The sequence below is a fragment of the Channa argus genome, chromosome 19 (genome assembly GCF_033026475.1).
Source record: "Channa argus isolate prfri chromosome 19, Channa argus male v1.0, whole genome shotgun sequence".
In the NCBI taxonomy this organism is placed as follows: Eukaryota; Metazoa; Chordata; class Actinopteri; order Anabantiformes; family Channidae; genus Channa; species Channa argus.
In genome coordinates, this window is record NC_090215.1 from 6,479,976 (window position 1) to 6,490,381 (window position 10,406).

Sequence of the window (10,406 nt, forward strand, 5' to 3'; positions counted from 1 at the left end):
CCAGATTTTTAAGCATTAATGTTGAACAAACACTGCTGCCAAAACGTCTCAATGCAGACAAATGGGAAATGAAGTGTGTGTGTGTGTGTGTGTGCATATGAATATTTGAAAGCGGAGTTCTAATATTTTCATATTTACTGCCTCCAGTAAACAAAGACGCAGCCCCCCTTACATTTTTATATTAGACACAGCTCTTACAAGCCCATTATGAGATGCTACAATGCCCCTTAATATTTAGGTGTAATAGCTCTATAAAGCGGCTTATTGTCTTTTTAATTTTTTAATGCTTTTTGTATCGTGTGTGTCTTTTATATACTTAAACCTTGTAAGCAAAATAATAAAAACACATCTGTATTTGTGTGTGTGTATGATGTGATGATACCTAACAAAAGGCACAGTTCTAATGATGTAGTGATGCAGTCCCAGCTCCTCACCCTGCACCGTGTGCTTCATCTTTTCTTAACCCCCCTAACACACTTTCATGTACACACTCTCAGACTGATCAGCGATGTGTAGTTAAACATACTGCCTTTGTCTCCCCTCGATCTGTGTGTATTTCTCTTGCTGTTTTACCTCTGAAAGCACCTGCTGTGGCTGAACAATGAGCCAGCAGCAGCAGCGGCAGCAGCAGCAGCAGCAGCAGCTAACACACTTCCAGGTGCCACTAGGGGGCAGTGCAATGCCACGTAAAAGAGCTGCTCCCCCTCAGCTTGGCTCCTTTGTCTGCTTTATCTTGGAAGGAACCATCTTCATCCAAGATAAAACCATGTACGATTATTTTACTCCCCCTAGTCGCCCTCAAAAGAAGGCAACAATCACTGTGGAATCCTTGAGAGATTTTAATTTCCTTTGACTCCGGAGATTCATGCATATCAAAGGCAGGAGCAGAAATGTAAATGCTATTGCTGTGTTGCTCCAATGAAATGAAGATGCTGCTGTGTGGCTTGTTTTTTTCTTTTCTTTTTCTTGCTCTACTTGTGGTCGACTTTCCTGAAATATAAGAAAGGGAATCGAATCAATAGAATCAGAGAGAATTATTATCACGCACAAATGGGTCTCATCGATTGCCCTTAAGTTTTTTTTCAGGACTGGTTACCTGTGTGCAGAATAGCTTTTCTGGCTTTTTGGCATTTCAGTGGAGCTAATGTAAAGAACAAAAAAGAACATGAAATGAAAGCATGTTTGATGTTCGTGTTTATTTCATGTCCTTGCTGCTTTGAAAAAGAATGGCACAATATCACTGATCTGTTCCTGCATTTCTCTCTCTTTATGTGTGTGTGTGTGTGTGTGTGTGGACACCTACAGGGAATCTTCTTCTACCTGACCATTATCTGCAGTTAAAACCGGGCTCTCTCTCTCGCTTTCTCTCTGCTTAAATAATTTTAAGCCTCACTAATTGAAAATGTCAGCTTGAAAAGTCAAGGCCTGTTGCGGCGAGTTAAGAGACCAGTTGGCATTAAGAAGACCTTAAATCAGCCCTGAGGAAATTGGTTTAATTTTGCCTCTTCCTTTCATTCTTTCCTCTGTATTTTTTCCTCTTTTCAATCATTTTTGCATTTTGGTTTCTGGGAAATTCTACAGGCTGCAGTGTCCTCCCACCAAGGTTTAGGCTGATATGTGTGTGCTCGTTCATTCTGACTTTTCATTAATTACACACACACATACACACACACACACGACCCCCCCCCCCCCCCTCAGACACACACACACACACACACATACAAATAACAAACAAACAAACAAAAACATCATTAGTTTGTGTCTGGTTTGTCTGTGATGAGATCACTCTCTTCCTCAATGGCTTGTGAATATTCATATATATTTTAATTTCATATCAGATAAAAGAAATGATTGCACAGCAGTGTGTGAGGACTGTCCTGGATTGTTTGCGCAGACACCTTTAATCCTAAATTAGATAGCCCCTGGCTTATGGTTTATACTGTGCTTTGTTTTCAACAATGTCGAAACATCAAATTCTAAGAGAGTGTAATAAAAAATGGAATTGAAGTAGGTTGTAAGAGAGGAAAGTTAGCATTAGATGTGGTTTCACCAGGAAACTATGTTCTTTTTTTCTGAATTGAGAGGAAATCAAATCAGATATCCAGGTGTCCCAGTGATGGCTTTTAGCAACCAGTATGATTCCACCACTCACTCAAAAGGGGAACCTAAAAGTAGATCTTAAGTAGATCTTTTTTTGACTCATTAAACATTATTGCCTTTTTTGTCTCCTTTTCCTTGTAGAGGAAATAAATCCTCCCTGAACACACACCTTCTTTCTGTGTGTGTGCGCTTTGCTGGCCATTGAGTGCTGATCACAGTCGATGATGTATTAAGTTTGGTGTGTCAATGCATATGATTTCCTCTTCCACCCACCGCCACCATCTCTCTCTCACACACACACACACACACATATGTTTCTCTACAAAGAATGGTTTAGCCTGTGCTGGTGGAGGTGGCGGCTGAAGGCCGTGAAGCGCTCAGCACATCAATTAATCCACCATTACTAGGTGCCAGGATGTGTGTGTGTGTGCGCGGTGGTTTTGTGAGAGAGAAAGAGAAATGTGTGTGTGTGTAAGTGTGCAAGTGTGTGACAGAGAGAGAGGGAGAGAGAGAAGAAAATGTGTGTGTGTAAAGCACAAATCTAATTATTCCTTGGCTTTCCCTCATAGCAGGTACAGAGTCCGTTAGAAAGACTGCTGGTGACTGAGGGCTTTTATTGCTTTAATACCTCTTTTTCTCCTTCTCCCTGTTTCTTTACATCTCTCTCTCTTTTTTCTTCCTGTCTGCTATTTCTCTCATCCTTCCCTGCATCCTGCCTCACCCCACCTTTCTCTCTCCGTCTCCTCCTCCTTCAGTCATCCTCCCACCCCCCACCCCCTTCGTCCATCTCTACCTCTGTATCCCTCTCTCTCCTCCCTATCACTCTCTCGCAGATGCCACATCACACCACACTCTCTCTCTCTACCTCTCTCTCGCTCCCTCTCTCTTGTCCGTCTGCTCTCTGCTCTCTCATTCGCTTCGCCGGCTTGTCGCCGGCTGTCAGTTCATTTGCTGCGGCAGAGCAACAACTGGCTTCTTTCAGCGCTGGGAGCGGAGAGGGGAAGGCAAGAAGAGTGGAAGGCAGAAGAGAAAAACAGTGGTGGAAGACGAGGAGAAGGCAAGGAGGTGAAAAGAAAGAGGAGGAGAAGATCTTTTGTTAAACATCCATCTCTCCTCTCATCCCCTTTTTGGCAGCATCAGCAGCATCAGCACCACTTGCCTCCTCCACCTGCCGCCACCACTGCTGCTGCTTCTGCTGCTGCTGCTCCCGCTGCTGGATCCTCCGTCTCCTGCCGGGATCTGCCTCCTCCTTCTCCTCAGGGAGCTCTTCCTGGAACTGGGAGGGGGAGGGAGATCACCACCTCCCAGCTTGCCGCGGACCCTCGGCAAGGCATCGGGAGACAGAAAAGGAGGAAAGGGGAGGGAATTTTAGAAGAGGTGCATCAGGAGAGCAGAGGAGAGGCAACACCCTGGGTTACAGGAGAGCTGAGAGGAGAAGAAGAAGAAAAGAGGGTAAGAGGCCAACCACGGCACACAGAGTGGACCTGTTGTCGCAGTTTCACTTTTTCTTTTTAAAATTGTTCCACTCCTTTGTCTTCTGGTGGAAATTTTCTGCAAATATTTTTGACATTTTTCACTCTTTCTTTGACTCTGTGGAAGAGATTTTTCTTTTTCTTTTTTCAAATCTTTTCCTCCTTTAACCTGCAGTGTTTGTCTTCTCTTGTGCTTGTATGTTGCAGCGAGTGTTTCATGGTTTTTCCTCCTCCGTACACGCTGTCCACTATTACCATATTCATAAAACCTGTGGGCAATTAAATCAGAAAAATGAGGAGGTGTGTGTGTGTGTGTGCGTGTGTAAAACTATGGTCCTGTAAGTTGAGTGAAAGGGAACTGCAGTTTGTCAACATGGGGGGAAAAACTAGAAACTACAAAAGAAAAAAAAAAGGGAAAAATACACCAGAGAGGGCTTTTCACTCCCATCTTATCATGATCTTTACTGCCTCCTTTCCTGACAACCTGTGGTTCTGTGTGTTGGTGTGTGTAATTTCTAAGTGTGTCTGTGTGAAAGTTTGAATGAAAGGAAAGAGAACATTCTTGGTGTTTGATTTTAGCTGCTGCCCCTGCTCTCAGAGTAATCTGATGAGTCTCCAGGGGTGCTCCCACTGAACAATCAATGATACTTGGGCTAGTCGACCTCTCTGTGTATGTGTGTGATGATCTATAGCTCAAGCCCTTAGGTTCTCTTTTCTCTCCCTCTCTACAGATGGCCTGGGTTGGGCCAGGCTAGCCGAGGATCTGTGTGTGTGTGTGTGTGTGTGTGTGTGTGTGTGTGTGTGTGTGAATGTGTATTTGGCTGCGGGTGGTAAATCCCAGCTCTCTGCAGCTCGGAGGTAGTTGGCCGGGTGGATGGGTGGGGGTCTTCTTGGTTTTGGCTGAGGAAATCTATATATGTGTGTGTGTGTGTGTGTGTGTGTGTGTGTCTCCTGGGCTGAGTGGTCCAGGCCGGCTGAGTAGAGGATGAGAGGGGAAATAGACAAGTAGCTAGAAAAAAAGAGGACAGAAAATAACAATGTGAATCAGCGTCTCATCTGCTTTCTCCCTTTTCTTCCAGCTTCATTTGTTCATTCTTTATTTTCTCATTCAAACCCCTCTTTCTCTTTTTCCTCCCTCCTGCTTGAGGCTGCTTACTCAATTTGTCGATCTTCTTTAGCCCCTGTGTGGACTTTGAATTTTTCATCGAGATGAAGGAGAATCTGTGTTTTTTTACACTGGTTTAACTGCAGATCCCATCAATTTAGGTTTGCTAAATGTTATAATGTTTAACATTTAAAGCACATTTCCTCTCCCTGTAATTTTCGTCTGCTTTTCAGACGACTGCTACAAATTACGCTAATATTCCTGAGTTTTAATATGAAACTCTAATTCAGAGCAGTTAATCTAGTCAGCCCCTGACATCGAGGAAACACACGGCAACAAACTTATTCCTTTTACCAAACCATCCGCAGAGTAATTGTAAATATTGATTAGAGACAACAAATCAACAGAATGATTTTGGATTAGCTTAGCTGGAGCATGCTCTTTGTATTCAGCCAGCTAGTTCAATTAGAATAGAATGGAATAAATTTGCTTGAACTTGGCATGCATTATTCATAGCCTCGCTCTGGCATTTAAACTCATCGCTTTAATTTGAAAATAAGGAAGAGGGAAAATCATAATAATGATTGCTAAATTAACATTTAGGAATTCATTTAAAAGGCATTTTAACATTTGAAATTTTAAAAGTATGTTATGGTCTGTGACGTGTCTCCATTAATTTTATATTTGAATGTATATTTGGATGTATACTTTTCCACTATCAGCCAAAAGGGAGCAGGAGACTCGTGTGCTGTTTTAAAAAAGCAGCACTATTTTTATATATTCAAACAAATTAGTTCTCGGCATGCAGTGTACCCTCCCTCCTGTGGTATAATCCATGTGTTGATTTCTCTCCTCGTGTTGCGGGGGAGGGAAGGGCGGGTGGTGCTGGTGCTGGTAATGGAGTGTGCGGGGCTATTGTCACACCGCAGCTGCTCCTGGCCTGACCTCCCCTAACCCCACGTCTCCCTTGTGTGTGCACCCCCCAACCTACTGCCCCCGCCACCCCCCGACCCCCCCCACCCCCTCCCGTTCCAGATCTCATTACACCCTGATAGGGCTGAGCTGAAGCACTGACAGCAACGAGGGAACTGAATGTCACTTCTGGATGAAGACTACCAGGAGATGGGCTGCGCTGCCAGGCCACAGTCCAGGTAAGAGACCTTCAGTGGGTGAAACTAGCTAACTCCAGCTTTTACCGTTCTTTTCGTCTTCTTGTTTTTCGTTTTTTTTCTACTGTTTTTCCACTCCACACACGCTGCTGGCTCAGATTGAAAATGCCACCATTGTCAATTTTCTCCTTTGCAGAGGAGCCATTGATGGAGCCTTGCCTCTCGCTGCAGCGAGGCGTCTTCAATCAATGCAACCGCCCCACTTTCTCTAAATGTGTATGTGTCTGTTTGCCGCTGGAGCCTGAAGGGCGGCTGCTGATGGTAGCGGTGATGGCCATGGTGGAGATGATGATGGTGGTGGTGGTGGTGATGATGAGGATGATGATGATGATGCAATGGCAGTGCCGCTGCTCACGTGATTTCTGGCTTAGCACACCGTGTTTACTGCAAGACTCTCTTCGGTGACGGGTATTCTTGGGTGGATAATACGGATCACGTTGTTATTGCTTAAGAATACGCGTAGTCGAGGAGAGTCCTCTCTTCGCCCAACATCAGCAACACCCCCCCAAGCCCCCGACACCCACCCACCTCACCTCACCCCAACTACCCACCCACGGAGGACTGTCAGGTTTGGGTGAAGCTGTCCACCCTTACCGAAAGAAAAAAAATTGAATATGTACTGCATTGCGATGTTTTATTTTATTTATTTTTTGCCTGCCCACTTTCTGTCTGTTGAGCCACAGTTCGAGGTTGAGAGTGTCCTCACGTGTGTCCCACCATGCATCTGTCAGTCTTTATCCATGGCATTGGACAGCATAGTGTGTATGTGTGCGTGCATTGTTTCTGTGTGTCTCTTGGACATGTTCCTTTGAGATTGTCCAGTCTCAAGGAAAAATTGGGTCTTTGTCTCATTTGACAGCAACTCCTTGTTATGTAACTCTATCTGCATGAACTCTGTCTGTTACTGTAGTAAGGCCAGCATGATAGCCTGCGTGCTAACACTAACCTGTGTATTTACAGTAAGAGGGTCCAACCCAGTTATTGATTTGAAGATATATGGAATCAATGCTAATTTAAACCCTTTAACAAACAATGGCTTTAATACGTGCAGGGAGTCAACCTCAACAAACATCATGTGAAAGGCACCTAGTTTTATTTGTAAAAACCACAGGCCTGAGGCTTGAAAACACAATGCAGGATGCTCAGTTTTCGTGCCATAATAACCAAATAATAAGATCTATGGCTGTAAGTCCACTGTATTTCTATGATGACCAGTACTACAGGATTAACCTTCTGTGAAACCCAGGCTGTCAATGAGCAAGCAAGTGTTAGGATTTGAGGGTTTTCTTAACCCCCTTCAATCCTTCCATTCCCTTTATGTAGTGTGCATTACACAAATACTTTACTATGGGAACCTGCAACTTAGTCATGCACACCTGATATTACTCAAGTTCAAAAATAAAATTTTGACAGTGACCCTTGTCAAGGCAGGGCCATAGATTTATGAAATAAAATAGGACTCATCTTTAGGCCAATGCCATGTAAACTGATAAACTTAAATTGTGCACTGGAGGGTACAGGGCCATTGGAGCTCCAAGGTACAATTGCAAGTACCCACATTGTGGATTATCCAGCAATGCTGACTAGGTTTAGCTGCAGGAATACAGTTTAGTAAATGAAAAAAAAAATTGTGATGAAGAAATATTTTTACCACTATTCTCCTTCTGTAGATTTCATAATACACTAGAGAATTTTCAGGAGAGGAAAGAAAATTCAGGTTTTAGCTGGTGATTTTGATTACTCCCTCAGTAATCTTTCTTTTAAATCAATTTATTGTTCATTCTATTAGGGTTATGGTTAGCATATAAAATGAGGAAAAAAAACAGTCAGACATACTGTTACAGGTTTGCATGGCAACATTAAATCTCCCTTTAATAATAGCACAAAACAGGGTTATCAAATAATTTGCTAATTATTTTAACAAATTATTCTTCTGAGAGGTGTAGATAATGGAACATAACAGAGAACATTTCTCATTGTTAAAAGTCATGCCTTTAGTCAGTCTAAACCCTAGATAGATCCAGTTTAGAATTAAACAAAAATCGAACTCCTTACAAACTGGAACCACTGACTTTGTGTTTGTTTTATATTAGTAAATAATTAATAATTGTTGCTGATTAGTTTTCTGTCAGTTATACACTGTTGGCCATAAAGTTGGAATGAAATACTTTTTACAGTGTGACAATGTGCTTTATTCCTGATAGATAAAATGTGTATCTTCTCAAAACTTTATTGATCAATCTCTTCCAAACATATCACAGTGAAAGTTAAACCAAAAAAGAGGAATGTGTCTGAAAACCAAATTATTCCAACTTTATGGGCAACACTCAAAGCCATGTATGCTGTCATACCTTGTGATAGGACAAATAAATAAATTGTCCTGGAGTGACATTTTAAAGATTATGCTCAGAGTAATATCAAAATTAACACCTTTTGTCCAATAACATCAGTATAACCGCGAGCAGGATACACAAACCTTTAATATATCACCAGCAGCATTCTGCTGTTTTCCTACTGGATGTTGTTATGAAGTGGAACCTCCTCTTATTCAAGTCCATGTAGTGCATTTATTATGGGGCTGAGCCGAGCCGAGCCACCTCCTAACCACCCCACCCCCCTCCTTTACACCCCTTTTTTATGCAAATGGTTACTCAAATGACATTTATCGCAGTGAGGTTTACGCCACACGTAATGCTGCTGCTGCCGTTGAGCCTCACACACACACACACACACACGCGGCTGAGAAAACAAAATGTCCACCATAAGCGGTCGACAACTCAATTTATGCATTGAGGAGAGAGGCGTCTCGATAAACAATTACCCCTGGCTCAAATGGTCTATAACCAGCTTTTTCCGTGTTGTCGGCAGGAGCGATGCACCATGAATATGGATTTCCTCTCCATGTCTGATGGCACATTCTGAACCTTAACACCCATGTAAAATCCATTTAAACACCTAATAGGATCAACTTGACTCATACAGCCATGTCCTCACAAATGTCACCTCCCATGATCATACTCTGGAGATTTCCTCATACTGTCAGGCTAGTGTAAATCATTTTCTCCACGCCTTTCTGTAGCTGCTATGGCATATCAAATGAGCCTATTTCTATGCCTGTTTTAGTGTCATGCTGAATATTTCCAGGCAGGAGTTAATTTTAAAGTTAGCCACAGAGTCACTGAGACATGCTCATGATTGTAATTATACAAATTATTGCAGTCATTACAATTGCAGATTATTCAAATAATACAATTATATGTTTAACACTTGGTTTAGCTGATAATTACTGCTCCTTTTCCTGTGGAAACAAACAAAGCGACATGCTAAAATATGTGTAGGAGGATGTAAAATAGATCGTTTATAGCGTAATCGAAAATGAAAAAACACACAAACACACACACCTCCCCTGCATTTGATTGTTAGAGATACAATGTGGACGTCCTCTTGCTGTTTGGTTGCTGTGTTTATGTGTCTCTGGGTTGCCTGATGTTGTTGTTGTTGTTGTTGTTGTTATTGCGGCGGCTGGGCTGGCTGACATCACTGCTGCCACGTGATCCAGTCATTTTGCATCATGTGAGCACATTATACTCACCTCCACTGACACACTGTACGCCTTCAGTCATTTATTAGCTCTAAAAACCTGACTACATTTGACCACTTTTAATCGTACCTTACATTACATTAATAATTTATATCGCTTTCCGAACCATACCATTTTCAAATTCATTGACTTTCAATGCTGCATTGATGAAACGCCAACCACACATAAAGGCTTGTCAGTGATGATGTGGTATAAAGTGCTGTGTTGGTGTCATTTTGTGTGTGCCAGCCTGTACTTGGACTGTCTCTGCCTGTTTCCAAACTGTTGTAAAAGCTCTGCCATGCTGTAAAACAAATTGTTGACACATAATATCAAATGCAATGGACAATTTCTTTGATGATTTAATGAAATAAGCATTGTGCCCTCTCACCGTTGAGTGTTGTAATAGCTGCTGATGGCAGCGCCGGGATGTCAAAAGTGTGGATTATCTTTTGTGAATGCCCTTTCTCCACACGTCTTTCTCTGCAGTTGTGGTTGTACACACTAATATATGCTGCTCTGTACTAATGGCATGCTACTGCTGCTGCTGCTGCTGATGATGATAATGTTGGTGATGATTGTTTTAAAGCTAACCAGGGATGAATGCTGCATGCATTTCAATCATGTCAACACCAGCAGTGATGTGACTATCATTTGGCCTGTAAGTGTGCCTTATTTCTGTTGATAAAAATGTACATGTTATTAAAAGGCTGTAAGCATAAATAAATCCCTCTATTGAAATTGAAATGTGAAATGAAGCTTTAATTAACATAATATGAGATGCCTTCAAAAAAGGCCTTCATTGTGGCAATAAGCTTGTTTTAGCGTAACGTCATAAAACATGAAAATCTTAATTACGTTTTGATGAATTTCTGAATTTGACACTGGATTAGAGTCATTTTTGTCTCTTTGCTGCAAGTGCATAATCATGCCTGTAAAAGTTAAAACCCTAAACACGTCCTTCTCAGCTGGAGGATCGG

At 42.2% G+C, this 10,406-nt stretch overlaps 1 long non-coding RNA gene across 1 annotated transcript; it reads left to right on the forward strand.

The window, feature by feature from the left end:
• The first annotated feature begins 2,909 nt into the window (after positions 1–2,909).
• LOC137104944 (uncharacterized) lies at positions 2,910–10,177 on the forward strand. The gene is made up of 3 exons (XR_010911763.1): positions 2,910–3,552; positions 5,713–5,828; positions 5,983–10,177. It is a non-coding gene; the product is annotated as an uncharacterized lncRNA (long non-coding RNA).
• Positions 10,178–10,406: the final 229 nt, after the last annotated feature.